Source organism: Mizuhopecten yessoensis, unplaced genomic scaffold (assembly GCF_002113885.1).
Source record: "Mizuhopecten yessoensis strain PY_sf001 unplaced genomic scaffold, ASM211388v2 scaffold11127, whole genome shotgun sequence".
NCBI lineage: Eukaryota > Metazoa > Mollusca > Bivalvia > Pectinida > Pectinidae > Mizuhopecten > Mizuhopecten yessoensis.
Window position 1 is genome coordinate 193,264 of NW_018408893.1, and position 17,289 is coordinate 210,552.

Genomic DNA, 17,289 nt, shown 5'->3' on the forward strand with positions numbered 1-17,289 from the left:
GATTGCTCCTGGTGTTGTTTCTATGATTTACTTTCCTTTTACTAATACATTATATTACTATACTTGTCTGAAGTAGGAAACAAGCTGCACTCCTGTGCTGATAGTTTGTCTTTGAGGAAAAGCTTGTCTTTGAATCGAAGGTAACTGAAAATGTATATTCCTTTCAACTATTTTGTTGTAATATGATAATAAATCTTTAAGGAAAATAGAAAACAGGTTATTTATGGTAATAACCATTTTTTTTATGTCGTTTAATTGATTGATATTAAAATGTCATAAAACAGCATGAATACATATTTATGAATTATGTAAATGATGTCACTACATACATTTGATAGTATAAATTATATAATCTTTTTATTAAATATTGAATATATAATATGGATAAAAAGGGGATTTGTACCAGTCAGGGATGGAAGAAATATTTTACAAATAACACATCCTTGGAAAATTGTACCTGCCATGGATGAAAGGAACATAGTACCAGTCATGGATCATGGAGAACATTATACCAGTTACGGACTAAGAAGAACATTGAACCTGTCAGGGATCAAAGAAACATTGGTCCAGTCAGGGACCAAGAGGAACATTGAATCGTAGATTAAAGAAACATTGGTCCAGTCAGGGACCAAGAGGAACATTGAATCATAGATCAAAGAAACATTGGTCCAGTCAGAACCAAGAGGAACATTGAATCATAGATTAAAGGAACATTGTACCAGTCATGGATCAGAGGAACATTGTGCCAGTCATGGATTAAAGGAATATTATTGTGCCAGTCATAGATCAAAGAAACATTGTACCAGTCATGGATCATTGGGAACATTTTACCAGTCATGGATTAAAGGAACATTGTGCCAGTCATGGATTAAAGGAACATTGTACCAGTCAGTGATCAAGAGGACCATTGTACCAGTCATAGATCGTTGGGAACATTGTACCAGTCATAGATAAAAGGAACGTTGTACCAGTCAGGAATCAAAGGAACATTGTACCAGTCAGGGATCAAGAGGAACATTGTACCAGTCATAGATCGTTGGGAATGTTGTACCAGTCATAGATCGTTGGGAACGTTGTACCAGTCATAGATCGTTGGGAACATTGTACCAATCATAGATAAAAGGAACGTTGTACCAGTCAGGAATCAAAGGAACATTGTACCAGGCAGGGATCAAGAGGAACATTGTACCAGTCATGGATTAAGAAGAACATTGTAGCTGTCATGGATCAAAGGACCATTGTACCAGCCATGGATAAAAGGAACATTGTACCAGTCATAGATCATTGGGAACATTGTACCAGTCATAGATAAAAGGACCGTTGCACCAGCCTGGAATCAAAGGAACATTGTACCAGTCAGGGATAAAGAGGAACATTGTACCAGTCATAGATCGTTGGGAATGTTGTACCAGTCATAGATCGTTGGGAACGTTGTACCAGTCATAGATCATTGGGAACATTGTACCAGTCAGGGATCAAGAGGAACATTTTACCAGTCAGGGATTATAGGAACATTGTGCCAGTCATGGATTAAAGGAACATTGTACCAGTCAGGGATCAAGAGGACCATTGTACCAGTCATAGATCGTTGGGAACGTTGTACCAGTCATAGATCGTTGGGAACATTGTACCAGTCATAGATAAAAGGACCGTTGCACCAGCCTGGAATCAAAGGAACATTGTACCAGTCAGGGATCAAGAGGAACATTATACCAGTCATGGATTAAGAGGAATATTGTAGCTGTCATGGATCAAAGGAACATTGTACCACTAAAGGATCAAAGGAAAATTGTGCCAGTCATGGACTAAAGGAACATTGTGCCATCCATGGATCAAAGGACCATTGAACCAGTCATGGATAAAAGGAACATTGTACCAGTCATAGATCATTGGGAAAATTGTACCAGTCAGGGATCCTTGGGAACATTTTACCAGTCATGGATTAAAGGAACATTGTGCCATCCATGGATTAAGAGGAACATTGTAGCTGTCATGGATCAGAGGACCATTGTACCAGTCATGGATAAAAGGAACATTGTCCCAGTCATAGATCATTGGGAACATTGTACCAGTCATAGATAAAAGGACCGTTGCGCCAGCCTGGAATCAAAGGAACATTGTACCAGTCAGGGATCAATAGGAACATTTTACCAGTCAGGGATTATAGGAACATTGTGCCAGTCATGGATTAAAGGAACATTGTACCAGTCAGGGATCAAGAGGGACATTGTACCAGTCATAGATCGTTGGGAACATTGTACCAGTCATAGATCGTTGGGAACATTGTACCAGTCAGGGATCATTGGGATCATTTTACCAGTCATGGATTAAAGGAACATTGTGCCAGTCATGGATTAAAGGAACATTGTACCAGTCAGGGATCAAGAGGAACATTGTGCCAGTCATGGATTAAGAGGAACACTGTAGCTGTCATGGATCAAAGGAACATTGTACCACTAAAGGATCAAAGGAAAATTGTGCCAGTCATGGACTAAAGGAACATTGTGCCATCCATGGATCAAAGGACCATTGAACCAGTCATGGATAAAAGGAACATTGTACCAGTCATAGATCATTGGGAACATTGTACCAGTCAGGGATCAAGAGGAACATTGTGCCAGTCATGGATTAAGAGGAACACTGTAGCTGTCATGGATCAAAGGAACATTGTACCAGTCAGGGATCAAGAGGAACATTGAAAGTGTTATTGATTGTGAGGACTACATTTATGTATCTTACCTGTCACGCACTTAAGTCTGTCATTTAGACATTCTATCTCTGATGGAGTACAGGGAAATACTAAGACTCTGCAAATCACTTACATCCTTTATAACTGCATTGATGTTGTACAAGTGATTTATTATAGGTGAATAATTTTAGCCAGATATAGTTTTTGTTGCTATCACCTGATATTATACTTTCAGTATCTCATCATTGCTCTATCATGCCTTCCAGGATTTTTTGTTTTTCTACCGTGATAAGAGGTGAGGTAATTGGTGTATTGCATTTGTTATACACTGCTGTAATGGAAACAGAGGTGTAGTTTTAGATATGTCCTGTACAATGTATGTACGATCCTGACAAACACATTATATCCAGTATTTATGTGAAGATATCTGTATTTGAAGCTGATAAGATGGCAATGTGCTAGACAACGCTATCAGCTGGGAACTGGCCCCACCCTTCAGTGCACTAGGCCATGACTACAACTGGCTAAAAATGTAACCAAAACATTTCAGTACAACACACAGGATCATTCTGCTCCCATCAGCAGCCATGGGTTAGGCTGACCTACCTGTCATTTATCATTACACCTGCTAGATCACTTATCTATCCTAATATATCCCAACGAAGGCCAAACATACCGCTAGATCAACATACCAAAATATCATTCATGTTTACCAAAGCTTCAAAGACGCAGTTACATAAGAAATAAGTAAAGATGGCGTACACAAACTTTTCACTTAATAAGACTTATTAAGTGAAAAGTTTGTGTACGCCATCTTTACTTATTTCTTATGTAACTGCGTCTTTGAAGCTTTGGTAAACATGAATGATATTTTGTCCCAGTATAATAATCAGCTCTGTATAAATACAAGTTGAAGTTTTATCTCATTTTACTTTCTGTACCAAAAATAGTTTTTACTTAATGTATTAATCAGGTAATACTTGTGAATACTTATTTTCACAGCTCGTATCTTAAAAGTGAATGGGATACTGTAAGATTACTTACTTAAGGGGACACATATTTTAGCATTTTATTGATTTTAATCAGATAAGCACATTGATGAATTAGCGCACTCAAATTATATATCAAATTGAAAAATATCCAGAAATGTCAATGCAATCATAAAATAGTACAATGTTTAACTCATTCACCCCTGAATACACATTTGAACTCTTCCAATTCAAAGGTTGGAATAGTTCATTATGAAATTTAAGGGGTGAATAAGTTAAAGTTAAAAAAATGCTAAAATTAGGATGTTGATATTGTATATATGTTGGTACATTGTGGTCCAATTGAAATTTTATATAATAGAACTTAAGTAGACCTTTATTAGTATAGGTATAACCAGTGTATCAGGTGACAGTGTAACCTGTAGAAACTATTTTATGTATATTGTACATTAGTTCCTCTGTATCACATGGCAATACTGCATGTAGGATACCTTTAGAGCCAAAGAGATCCTGTCATACATGTGTTCCATGAATTGTACCACATGTGTGAATGATTGATTAAAAGGATCAGTGTACAGTAATTCAGGTTTGCAGAAGGAGGCCATTATTGACCTAACTAGGAGTGTCTATATTGGAGGTTAAAATGTGTAGCTATTGGTTGCTCTTTTATAGGTTAATTATGGAGAAAACTTCTAAATCCAATCTCAGTGTAATGTCCTTGTAATGGAAAGTATCATCTCTTGTAAACATCTAGTAATGTTTCTACATTTGGTCACAAATGGAACCACCTTCCCATTTGTCTGAAATGAATGAGCAACAAAATATCACAAGTGTGTTCATATAGAGGATTGGGTGAGCAGGAAAAACACATGTATTTCCTTCAATGTCAGCCTTCCATTCACTTTCAGGAGTCACATGTTTTTTTTGGATTAAAACAGAAGTAATTAAAACATGGAGTTTCACACACAATCTCAATGAGAATGTGGAGGTGCTGTCAAATAGCAGAAAGGCTTGACTAAGATCAGAATGATACACATAGCTACTGTATGATATGGCTTCACAGACCAGGGCTACAGAGAGAAAGTACAGAGGGTACTGTATGGTATTGATATATAAATTAGGGTTATAGAGAGTATGACCAACAATACCATGATCACTATATATAATTGGCAATACCCAAGATATAAATGTTTATGTGCCAACCTTGTCAATTCATGAATTATTCAGTAGTTGCCATGGTAGCTCTAGATATGTACTTGTCGTGGTAACAAGGTCACCCTATATAAGTAGTTGTCGTGGTAACAAGGTCACCCTATATAAGAAGTTATTAATAGAGTAAGTAGTTGTACATATATTCACTAGACAAACAGATGTTGTCTCCGTAACTATGCAAATAAGTTGCCTTAGTAATTATGCAATGTAGCTGTCTGCGTAGCTAGCTAGGTACTAGGTAACTATGTTCTTTAGTTGTCTAGGTAACTCTGCACTGAATTAATCTAGGTATCTACATGTCTACATGTACAGAAGTTGTCCAGGTAACTGTGTACTGTAGTTGTGTAGGTATAACTAGTACTATGAACAGGAGTTGTGCAGGTAAATATGAACTGTAGTTGTCTAGGAAATATGAACTGTATTTATGTAGGTAAATATGAACTGCAGTTGTCTAGGAAATATGAACTGTATTTATGTAGGTAAATATGAACTGTAGTTGTGCAGGTAACTATGTACTGTAGTTGTGTAGGTAACTATGAACTGTAGTTGTCTAGGTAACTATGAACTGTAGTTGTGTAGGTAACTATGTACTGTAGTTGTCTATGTAACTATGAACTGAAGTTGTCTAGGTAACTATATATAAACTGTAGTTGTCTATGAAACTATGGACTGTAGTTTTCTAGGTAGCTATGAACTGTAGTTGTCTGGTAACTATGAACTGTAGTTGTCTAGGTAGCTATGAACTGTAGTTGTCTAGGTAGCTATTAACTGTAGTTGTCTAGGTAGCTATGAACTATAGTTGTCTAGGTAACTATGAACTGTATTGTCTAGGTAACTATGAACTGTAGTTGTCTAGGTAACTATGAACTGTAGTTGTCTAGGTAACTATGAACTGTAGTTGTCTAGGTAAGTCTGGGTCGTATACTGTGATTGTCCTGCGGTTTAAGAGAGTAGCTTTGTGTGTTTTCATGTGTTAGCCTGTTATGTTATAACCTAGTAAGACTCTTAAGTCATGGTGTTTTCAGTTTACAAATGTAGTTATTATCTTCTAATAGGTTTAACAGCTTTTCATCTAAAACCATTCCACAGTATTTACCCTGAGAAGGCACAGCAAGCCAGTCGAAAAATCACACTAGGAATTTCTATGTGTAACATTATCAATTTGACTTAGGTTTTTTTTAGGTGCAAATTGATTTATCAGAGGCAAATTATCTAATTTTAACCTTAGGTGAACAGAAACATCCCAAAATAGTTATCATATACAAATTCTGATGAAATAGATTTTTTTTATCGTAAAACAAACTATTGCCAAAAGATAAAATTCCCGGAAAAAAAAGTGATATGAGTTGATTCATAACTTTAAATAGACTAATAAAAACTATTTCACGTTGATATTTGATATTTTGTGGTCAATACCTCCACAATTTAACCAACCAAGTACCCTAATTTCCCCCAATAACTTTTTTTTTGGGGGGNGGGAGGCCTGATGTGGGAGGCCTGATGTTGAAGGCCTTGACACTTTACACATATGTCAGATATAATCACAGGAGGACACCATCAGATACACTGACACACTGCAGCTGTCATCAAACATAGGTTGTAGGTATAAATAGTTCTCTTTGTTTTGAGATTTGGGGGAAACCTTATCAGATTACACTGAACAAGGAAGTAGAGACTGATCTAAACAAGAACTTCCTGTAATTGTACAGTGTTCATGTGACCTCTTTGACCTCTTTGACCATTGGATCACGGGCACAAAGGATTTACTCTTTGGTGTCAATTATTTTGTATTCATTCCAAAGTTTGAAATTAAAATTATACTAAAGAATGAATTCAAGTATAGCCAAAGGAACATATAAATATGAATACCTATTTTCCATAGGGAAAGCCAAGGGTCGCGGGTTCAAGCCCCACCGATGGCACTATCTTTATCGCTATTCCTCGGCCTACTACATCAGTATGAATTCTCGAGCAATGACCTTGACCTTGTGTGTAGACATCATTTTGTAATTTACAAACGTTTTGCATGAAGAAATTTCTTTGGAAAGAATGTGTAGAAGCTGTCAATACCTGATCAAACGTAAAATATATTTGAGGAATTCACTGATTTGACTATCGTGGTGGGTAATACATACAAATGAAATGTTGTTAAGGTGTGCGAGGGCTGAGGGAAGGCTGACAGTGACAGCATAGATACAGCTGATTGACACTGGCAACATCTTCCCAGTACCATGTCTGGCCACCGTCAACCAACACAGACTAGAATGATGTAGTGAACATCATGTTTCTGCTGATGAAATGACTTTTTTTTATTAGTTTTGCACATCTATGCAAGGATACCTTTGATTAAGGGAATTTTTTTTAACAGCTTTCACTGAATATGAATCGGCAATGATTGAGAGTGTTCAATCAAATATTTGTTGCATTTGGATTTTTTTTTAAATCAAACTGTCGATTAAATTAAAATTAAAGTTACCTTATTTCCTGATAATGAAATGATGTATATGATTTGCTTTTGGATGCTTCAATTGAATCTTTTGCTTAATAAAACTGGTAATTAATTGACAATACAAAATTTAATTCCTCTCTGCAGTTAAGTCTTTATTTCCTTCAATCCCAATTATAAGAAATAAAAAGTACAAATTATATGACATTGTATTAAACATACCTACATTATTTGTATGTATTTAAAGTGCCTGAAATTGTTAAGAAATATTATATTAGGCTCTATTGCTGTCAAAACCATTACTGTTATTATACTGTAACATTATTGGAAGTTAAGATTTTTATGCTATTTTTACACGTAGTTCCTAGATTCCAACATGATTGTCTTTAGATTGTTTCAGTCCAAATGTTTGCCCACTGAATGTGATGATAAAGATGTTACAACAGTTTATATCTTATCTAGGGTGAAGGTCCAAATGTCCACTGTAGTCAAAGTAATAGTGCTGTCCAAAAACATGTGTAAATTCCCACACAAATAAAACTGGCCATTTTTATTGGTTAATACACTAACGAAGCATCCTCCACACCCTCCCATGAGATAACGTGATTAGACGCAACATCGCCCTACCATCAGACATCAACTATTTTTAAACTTTAAAAAATGTTGTTGAGCGTTAAACCAGAGGAGTGAGTTGTGCAGGCTAACAGTAGTGTATGTGTATCATTATCACAACCAGTCCTGAAACTCTACACATCTCACTAGATTACATTTCTTCCTAATCCCTTTCCTCCCAAATGGTTTTTCATTGAAAACTCGCCAAATTTAACTATTGCTCCTCTGATCTGCATGCAAACTAAAACGTTTACAACTGCCATTTGTAGATAACAATTGTTCCTCTTGGCCGACAACATATGCCATGCCAGAGTTTTCTCTATCCCATCCTTAAGACAGCTTAATTCTCCCTTGGGTGTCTCCCCTCCCTACAGTCTTCTGGCGATGTTTTTCTCCCCTCAAAAGTCGCCCTTTGGTCACCTTTCGGGTTGTTGTTCTTCCCAGAGATTTTTTACCGCTGCTTCCAGCTTCCCTTTGGGTTTTCCCCACCCAAAACATCCTGAAATATGTTTACCCGACTTAAACAGCCCTCTGGGATTTGTTCCTCTCTCTTTTTTTCAGTGTTTGTTTTTTAAAGATTTTTATTGTATTAAAATTTAATCCAAATCGAAAAATATGATTTAAAAATGATTTTACAAATTTTCCTATGGATTAAACAGATTTCCTTGTGATTATAACCCTATAGAAAAAGGATGATATGTTAAATTAATTCAAGAGGCAACAACATGTTCAGATAGGAATGATAATATAGGAAGTTTTATTTCGATTGGATAGAGTTGTACCTACCACATAAGATATTATATATAGAATGGTATAGGTAATGTTGCTTCTCTCGCATGATAGCCATCAGCTGCAGTCTGACCTGGGAGAGATTTATTTGCCCACTGTAAAAGTCAGCTTGATGGGAGCTTAAAGTTATAGGATTCTGTAAACTTTATCTGAAGCTTTATCAGGTTCAGGCATTTGTGAAGGAAGTTGAAAGAAACTTATCCGATGGTCTGAAAGTTTTATATACATGTACATACATGGCCGTGGATCTATTACATCAGAACCACTGGGCAATGTTTTCTGTTGGAACTTTGGCTTCGAAAACTCATCCATAACAATGAATCATTCGACAGTGGTAGGAATCTCAGCTTTAAAGTTCTGGTTTCGTTCCTGAGCACTTTAGGGTCGTGGTGCACAAGATAGTAAATGTCTATAGTTACAACAGTGCCTAAACATTATCGCTGATAATCAGCTGTTGTCTCAACCAAACACCAGACCCCGTGGGTTGGATTGTCGGGAGGAAAACTTTAAAAGATGAAGTCGAGATCTGGAATAGATTCCTTACCATATCTGCCAGTAAACAGTCTCTTGGTTATCATGTGATGTCTGGACTGAACACCCAGGAACCCTGGCAGTCGCTGGAGAGTACTTAGTTACTTCTTGTCAACAGTGAAAATATCTTACAAAATATTATAAGGAATCATATAGTTTGTGAACATTGTAAGTTATATAGACACTTTGAGACTGAAAACTGGACAAATTACATGGACAATTAGGGAAATAATAGCAGACATGTCTAGGTGTACACCGATGTCATAATAATTTGCTACAGAGGAACACTTCCTGATTCATATGTTTGTCTCGTTAAAGTTTATTAGAAGTCCTACTGTTTTTAACAATTTTAAGTAAACACATGAAATATCTGATAATTTTCTTTAACAAATTCCTGAGGAGGTAAACTAAGTGTATATAGTTAGAGAGACACCTGGGGAGTAATAGCCCATACATTACACAGCCCCTATATCTGCTGCCTTGGGGAACACTTCCATTCACGTGTGTATACCGTAGCTGGTTGGGCAGTGTGTATAACAGGTCCCCCCAGCCTTTAGGTGATGTTAATAGACTGCTGAAGTATATATATATACTATCCTACATAGGTAGCTCACAGGTAACGAGTATGGAAGCTGGAGGATATACACACCAGGATCAATGTTTAGGTCTATTATTGGGTAGTTAATAGAAGGTATTAATCTCTACTGCCATCCCATGTTGCTGTCTATAAGTGTTAGCCTGTGGACCTAACAATGTAAGAGATCAGCGGGCTAGGTTTCCTGGAGGATGAAAGTGTTTATACAAACCATGGAATATTATAGTTCACTCCACTGGTCATCTGTGTGTCCAGTTTAACTGACCGACACATACGTACTGGACTACACTCACATCTACAGGTACGGTAAGTTTTTCTTCAAGTCAAAGTTTCCAATTGTTTTTAAATTTGTTAATACAGATTGTTACAGTGTGTATGAGTAGGGAATCATAGGAGTGGGACTGCAGAGACCTTTAATGAATGGGATGGTTCATCAAATTGGTTACGTGAACGGGATGGGACGTCAGATGTGATGTTATGTGAATGTTCAATTCAACCTATTTAAACCATGCTATTACGATAACACTGATGCTGCCCAGATCTTATCTCTTAAGTAGCTCGGATAGATTTTATCTTATATGCATTGCTATGTTCAAAACAAAACTGAAATAAAATCGTGATGAGTTTACATGATATAGCAGTACGGCTGCTGTACAAAATGATAATAATCTTCTCTTATTCGTTAATGGTAGTTATGTTGAAAATGAAACTTAAAAGTTTAGATAAAATTGATTTTAAATAGAAAATCTGTTCTCTCACCTGTACTTAATTATAATAACACTAACAATAAAGGCAGCTGATATACCACAGTTTGTTGACAATTTGAAGTTTTCTCCATATCACACCATTTCATTAATAATCCAGCTTCATATTATTGATCCGTAACATTGTCTCTGAACATTTATATACAGACTGATTGAGAAAACCTGATCTTGATTAACAACTTAATTAAAGATCTAAAAATAAAATAGTTCAAGGACTACAAAATATTGCTACACTATGGTAACCTTGTTGATTTGTTACAAGTTACGTGTTTATAATGTTTTATTGAAATGACAAACATTTATTACTAAGTTAAGTTATAAAGCTGTGGTTATAATTGGACTATTATTCCATTCGGTGTTTAATGTAGCCTTGGTGGTGTGATGAACACTGACAAATCTCGTCAGACAGTGACAAATCTTCGAGGAATCTGTATCCATCATTTATTCAATATAGAACCTATCATTAAACCTCACATAGTTCGTAATGAAGTGTTGCAGTGTTGCTTATTCTCACATCTATTTATATCGCAATATGGATTATTCTGTCAGCTTTTCTTGGGGGAAAAAATTAAAACTGAATTGACTAAATTGACAAGTGGGGCAGGGATATTTACCTATCAATTAGCATTAGTTTGATTATAATTAGGAGCTTATGCTATAGCGTTAAGACATGTGAATAAATTATACGACTTGATGAGACAATGAGATATTCAGTAGCTGTTTAGTGATATTGACATATTAGGGGGTACACGCTAATTTGTATGTCAGTGTAAGGCTAACTAAGTGCCACAGGGCCAGTCAACAAGCTCTCAGCTTCCATTATCTTATATAGTCAAACACTTTTTTTATACGTAAGTTACATCCGTATGAATATTTACATATTTTTTCCTTCAAAAATATCATATGGAGGAAAAAAGTTATGTGTGTTTTCATAGTGAATCACTGTTAAACCCAATAAATGATGACTGTTTGCAGAACCTTCAAAAATTCTCAGAAATAAACCGCAATAGACATTTTTCAAATATGTCAGCAACAAACTGACCTACTGTCCCTATTTTAGAGGAAGACTCCTAATTTCAGACCCTAAATTTAATATTTCTAACCTGTGCATTTTCTAAACCTTTCCTAGATTCGAAGATCTGATGATTTCATCTGGAAAACAACTCAAAAGATGTCATTGTTAAGTGTTCATTTTTTCTTTGAGGTTGTATCCACACATGTTTTTTTTATAATTGAGCATTCTGAATCTCCTCAATGGAAATTTCAAAAGGTTGGGAAGTACTCAGTCTACTGTGATGAAGGGATACCGTAGAGAGCCTAGGTCAAATATGGTATTGTTTTAAAAAAAATATTCACAAATGAATAACAAACTACTATGATTCATATTATTTATCATTGTCATTCGTTTTTCAAACTTCTGTCATGGTGTTGAGAAATTATACATAATTCATCGCTCTCAATAACAATTAAGGTGAATAAATGTTAAGTATTACTTAACCTATTGTTGAGTTTTCAAATTGTTTATTTCCTCGGTATACAATCATACATCCTTAATTAGGGGAAACTTCTGTTTATAATCCTTTGTTTAAAATATATTGAAATATGTGTATGTCGGATGAGACAATGGGTTTATTTTGAAACTAAGGAAGAATTTTAAATTGTTAACTGTTTGTTACGTGGTATTTCATACCAGTCAACATATACTTATTTTTTATCTACTGAAGATTTTACTGCTAGGAAAGTTACTCTGGTTTAGCTGTCAGTGCAGCATTGTTTCAGTAAAAATTAAGCTACATGTATATACGTATTATACCCCGAACATTCAGACCAGACCATGTCTCTGCAGACCATTCTTTATAAACAGTACTAGAATGTCTACAATTTATATCCTTTTCAAATCATTCACTCTTGAAGACTCATATAAACTCTTCTATTTCAAAGGTTAGAATAGTTCATTATAAAATCTTAGGGGTGAATGAGTAAACCAAATCTTTAAGGATCCCTATACCACTATCAATTAATAACTTAGCATTAACCAAATTTCGTCTATGATATAATATATGCTGTTATATATGTATGTCTATATGATGTATATACCTATCTTTTAACTCATTCACCCCTGAAGACACATTTGAACAATTTCAATTTAAAATTGGAATAGTTTATTATGAAATTTTAGGGGTGAATGGGTTAAAGTTTAAGACTTACACTTACTATCTACATTGTACTTACCTGACCTCAATCTACATACATTATAAGCAGATCTATTTTCTACATATCATAAATCATCATGCAGCAAGTTTAAGGTATGTGAGTTAAACATTATGAATAAATGAAAGTAAGTTGGAAGCAAGAAAGTTATAAAATATTATAACATGATAGATTTGGCAGTGGTAGAATACTGCATACACACACATGATAAATAAACAGCTTAGTCACAACTAATTGCCTAAATTTGTTCATGTATGTATGCTAAATAACAGAAAATTGAAATGGGAAATTGGAACATGTCTATTTCAGTGCTTCTGGTACCTTTAAATCAGGTGTAGATTATCATGGAAGATGACATTAACAGATGATAAGTGTTAGCCTTGACCCCGACCTTCAATCTCCAGGTTGATTCCTATAACAGGTAAATAGAACATTCCACGTGTCAATTACAATATGTCCAGGTGTGTCTATAATTCTGGGTTTGATGTTTCACATTTAACATCTTAGACAAACTTGATGATAATTCTATATGAGGAGATGATTGCTCCTTGTTTACAGAGAGATGAATGTAATTATCACAATCTATAAGTCAGTTAATTCCACATACTTCCTTTCCTATTTTATGTCCCCATGATACTGATTTCCGTATCATTTAGTATTATCATTAACCTACAGTTGTACTGGTCACTGTATACTTGGTAATCCTCTGTACTTTTAACATGATATCCAATGTTCCTCTCCTGAGTTCTAGCATTAAGTCTTTGTCGTGCCAATGAGGAATACATGAACTTATATCTCCAAAATTTCAGAAATTCCAAAAAGTGTTTTAATACGTATAAAAGTGTTATTAATTTATATGCCATATTCAGCTGAAATAAGTGCCCCATCCTTTATACATCCCTGCAGGTCAGGGATTGAGAAAAGAAAAGAACTGGTACCCACTACTTATTGTAAGAGGAAACGAATGTGAGGACCTCCCCCGCCCCCTTGCAGAATTTTTGGATTGGCTTAATTTCTAGCTTTTATAACCAAACCAAAATAAATCTGCTGCAGTCATTGTAACATGTGGGATCTTTTTCTTTTCTCTCTTATACCTTCTGATCATTATGCTTCCAAGCTCTTTACTTGGCACCTATGGCTTCAGTGTTGAATGTTTTCACCCATATGAGAAAGGCAATGCATTCTTTCCCCAAGCAGGGACATACCTAAGTCCTTCAAATGGTAGTTACTGTTCCCTGCTAAACATTCAGTATTAGGTAATCACAGTATTTAGGGTAATCGTATCCACTAGTTCAGCCGTGGTCAGTATAATGTGGTCAGGTGGAATATTATATGGAGTGCCTTCAGCATGGTACTTCATTGAAGTAGCACTCTAAAGTTGGCACGATGAAGGATCCGCACTGTTACAAGGAGGCAAATACACACACTTGCTTCTGTCTCCTGCACGCATGCATACATTACACACATGACGGTACATCCTCAAATAACCTTTCCTGTTAATAGGACACTCAAATGCAACCCAATAAAACAAAACAAAACCAATCCCTAGATGTAACTGTGGCTTTTTAATTGGATGTTTTGTAGGTGGTACAATTTTCCTGATTCTGCCAAATTACTAAGTGCCCAGTGCAACTATCAGGTTGAATATGTTGAACTGGGATCTGCTTGTGACATTAGTTACTACACACCGGGACAGTATTAACAAACACCTAGGTCCATCTGTAACACATATTACACCAATTATGAAGGAGGATTGAATCATTCGACCTTAATTAACTCCCATTGTTGATAAACTGTTCACTAATCAGCTGTTAAGTTTGCATATTCAAATTCATGTCTTTTAATCATATGTATGTAAGGTGGTTTCCTCAGTTAAACTGAATTTATAATAAGTCTTTTGACTAACTTCACACATTTATGCATCATCGATACCAACATATAAACCACAATTAGCGTGATGAGATTTTAAGGTATAGGGGAAGTAAAGATACACCTATCATTGGATAATGGTGTCTTGATCACAGATAGGGCTGGTAACAATGTGACGCTGCCTTCATCACGGATAGGAGTGGTATATACCTGTATAACAAGGTGAGATTGTTTTGTTCACAGATAGGAGTGGTATATACCTGTATAACAAGGTGAGATTGTCTTGATCACGTATAGGAGTGGTATGTACCTGTATTACAAGGTGATATTGTCTTGATTACAGATAGGAGTGGTATATACCTGTATAACAAGGTTAGATTGTCTTGATCACATATAGGAGTGGTATATACCTGTATAACAAGGTGAGATTGTCTTGATCACAGATAGGAGTGGTATATATCTGTATAACAAGGTGAGATTGTCTTGATCACATACATGTATAGGAGTGGTATATACCTGTATAACAAGGGGAGATTGTTTTGTTCACAGATAGGAGTGGTATATACCTGTATAACAAGGTGAGATTGTCTTGATCACAGATAGGAGTGGTATATACCTGTATAACCAGGTTAGATTGTCTTGATCACAGATAGGAGTGGTATATACATGTACCTGTATAACAAGGTTAGATTGTCTTGATCACAGATAGGAGTGGTATATAATATACCTGTATTACAAGGTGATATTGTCTTGATCACAGGTTAGAGTGGTAACAAGGTGGCTCTGCCTTGATCACAAGTAGGGCTGGTATATACCTGTGTAACAGGATGATGCTGCCTTGATCACTGATAAGAGTGGTAAATGCATTTATTAATTATACATTGTATCAACTAGGTGATGTTAATTTAATCACAATCAGACTAGTTCAATGTTATATGTGTAATGTTACCTATAGGTTTAGGAAATATTTGTATTATTTTTATATTCCTATGCCTGATTAATGACCTACTGACCTGCAGGGGGAAGGCTTGGTGTAAGCCTGGTACAAGGGGATGCTGACAGTACATGACTAAGTTGTATTGATATAGGATTGGTAATCTCTGGTTTTGTTAACCGCTCCACATCAATGTAAACCACAGAACAGCATGTGTATCAGGTTACGAACAATGGCTAGCAGATAACACAGTATCTTCTCCAGTGGAGAGAACAATACAGTTTGGTGTTTACAAATTCCTGAAGATTACTGATTTGAAAATATAAATAAGGGACCTAAGAGTGCTTGATTGAAGACAGTGCCTGGAGTGGTTTATCTGGTTAAACTTTCTCACCGCTAAGAGTACTTCGTGATGTAAGGCGGATCAGTCTATGGTATAGAGAAACAGAAATGTTGTTTTAATCTCTCCTAAAATGAAAAAAAGGTTTTAAAGATACTGAATCCTGGAATGTATTACACTTCCTGTCGAATTCTGTCTTAACCTCAATTTTAAATCAACCAGTAAACATACCCCCTTGTCGGTACCAGTCCATTGAGAAACGTAGGATTGGTGATCTAATTAAACATGACTGTCCTCATTAAGATGGGTTGGATATGAAATTTTTTGCTGAATTTTTTCATATACTGCAGAAAAATTTAGGTGCATGTATACATCTGTATTGTAACACTTGTCATGTTTGCCCAAACAAGCATCCAGCTGGGCACTAAATTAAGGTGATTGCACAACTTTCCAAATACTTTTGGTGAACAGGTGGGACATACCGACCAGAGAAAGGATTATGGGTGTTTGTAAGGGATCGGGCACTCACTAGGTTGAATAGACATTGATGTTTTTGCCTAGTATAGACATACCGTCCTCCGAACAAAGGCTGCGTCCCCTAGCAAAAACGCGCTGAATTTTTTCGAAAATGAAGAAAAATAAAAAAATTAGGAACATCCTCCCAATTTCAGCGAAAATAATGCTACATTTTTTCCAATTCATTTAGGAACAGGCTGTTGAAAAAATTTAAGTGCTAAAAACACTGATAAAATATTTGCCCTGGTGAAACTTTCAGGATGACTAAACATCTTGTTGAAGAGTAAGTTATAAAAAGATGAAAGAATTGAAGACAAAAAAATCATTATTAGAAAGTGCCTTGTTGAATATAGAATATATATAGGTTAAGGAAGTGAAAAAAATTAGTATTATACATTTTCATTTTAATATCTCCTGAGTTATATCATCCTGGAATGGAATCCATATGTGTTAAATTACTATATATGTTAGAACCACTTCCTCATGGTATTGCATGTACATGTACTATGTGTGAGAGATTAACGATTATCCATTAATCCCATGCGGTGAGGCGAGATAGAGGAAGTCATTCTAATCTTCTACACAGGGAGGTCACTCCCGTCCTAACAGATATCCCCTATAAATAACACCAGTCTGCATGCATTTCCTTATCACTTGGGATCCTTTTTGAAAAATTAGCAGTTAAAAATTCACGATGGAAAGCATTTTGTTGTACTAACAGTGATGTATGTCTTGGCAGGATACCGCTCTCTATCATACGACTTGATTATGTGTAAAATGAAACCACACTGA

At 35.7% G+C, this 17,289-nt stretch overlaps 1 protein-coding gene across 3 annotated transcripts in view; it reads left to right on the forward strand.

Moving 5' to 3' along the window:
* Positions 1–17,289, forward strand: part of LOC110466282 (FMRFamide receptor-like) — a 61,060-nt gene that overhangs the window by 20,889 nt on the left and 22,882 nt on the right. Inside the window, exon 1 of one of the 3 annotated variants that reach the window (XM_021522683.1) lies at positions 9,037–10,169. The exons of 1 other annotated variant lie outside the window; for it this stretch is intronic. The gene's annotated coding sequence lies outside the window, so the exon portion shown is untranslated. Of the gene's footprint in view, positions 1–9,036; positions 10,170–17,289 lie in introns of those variants that run through there. One more of the 3 variants, XM_021522685.1, reaches the window with a different exon arrangement.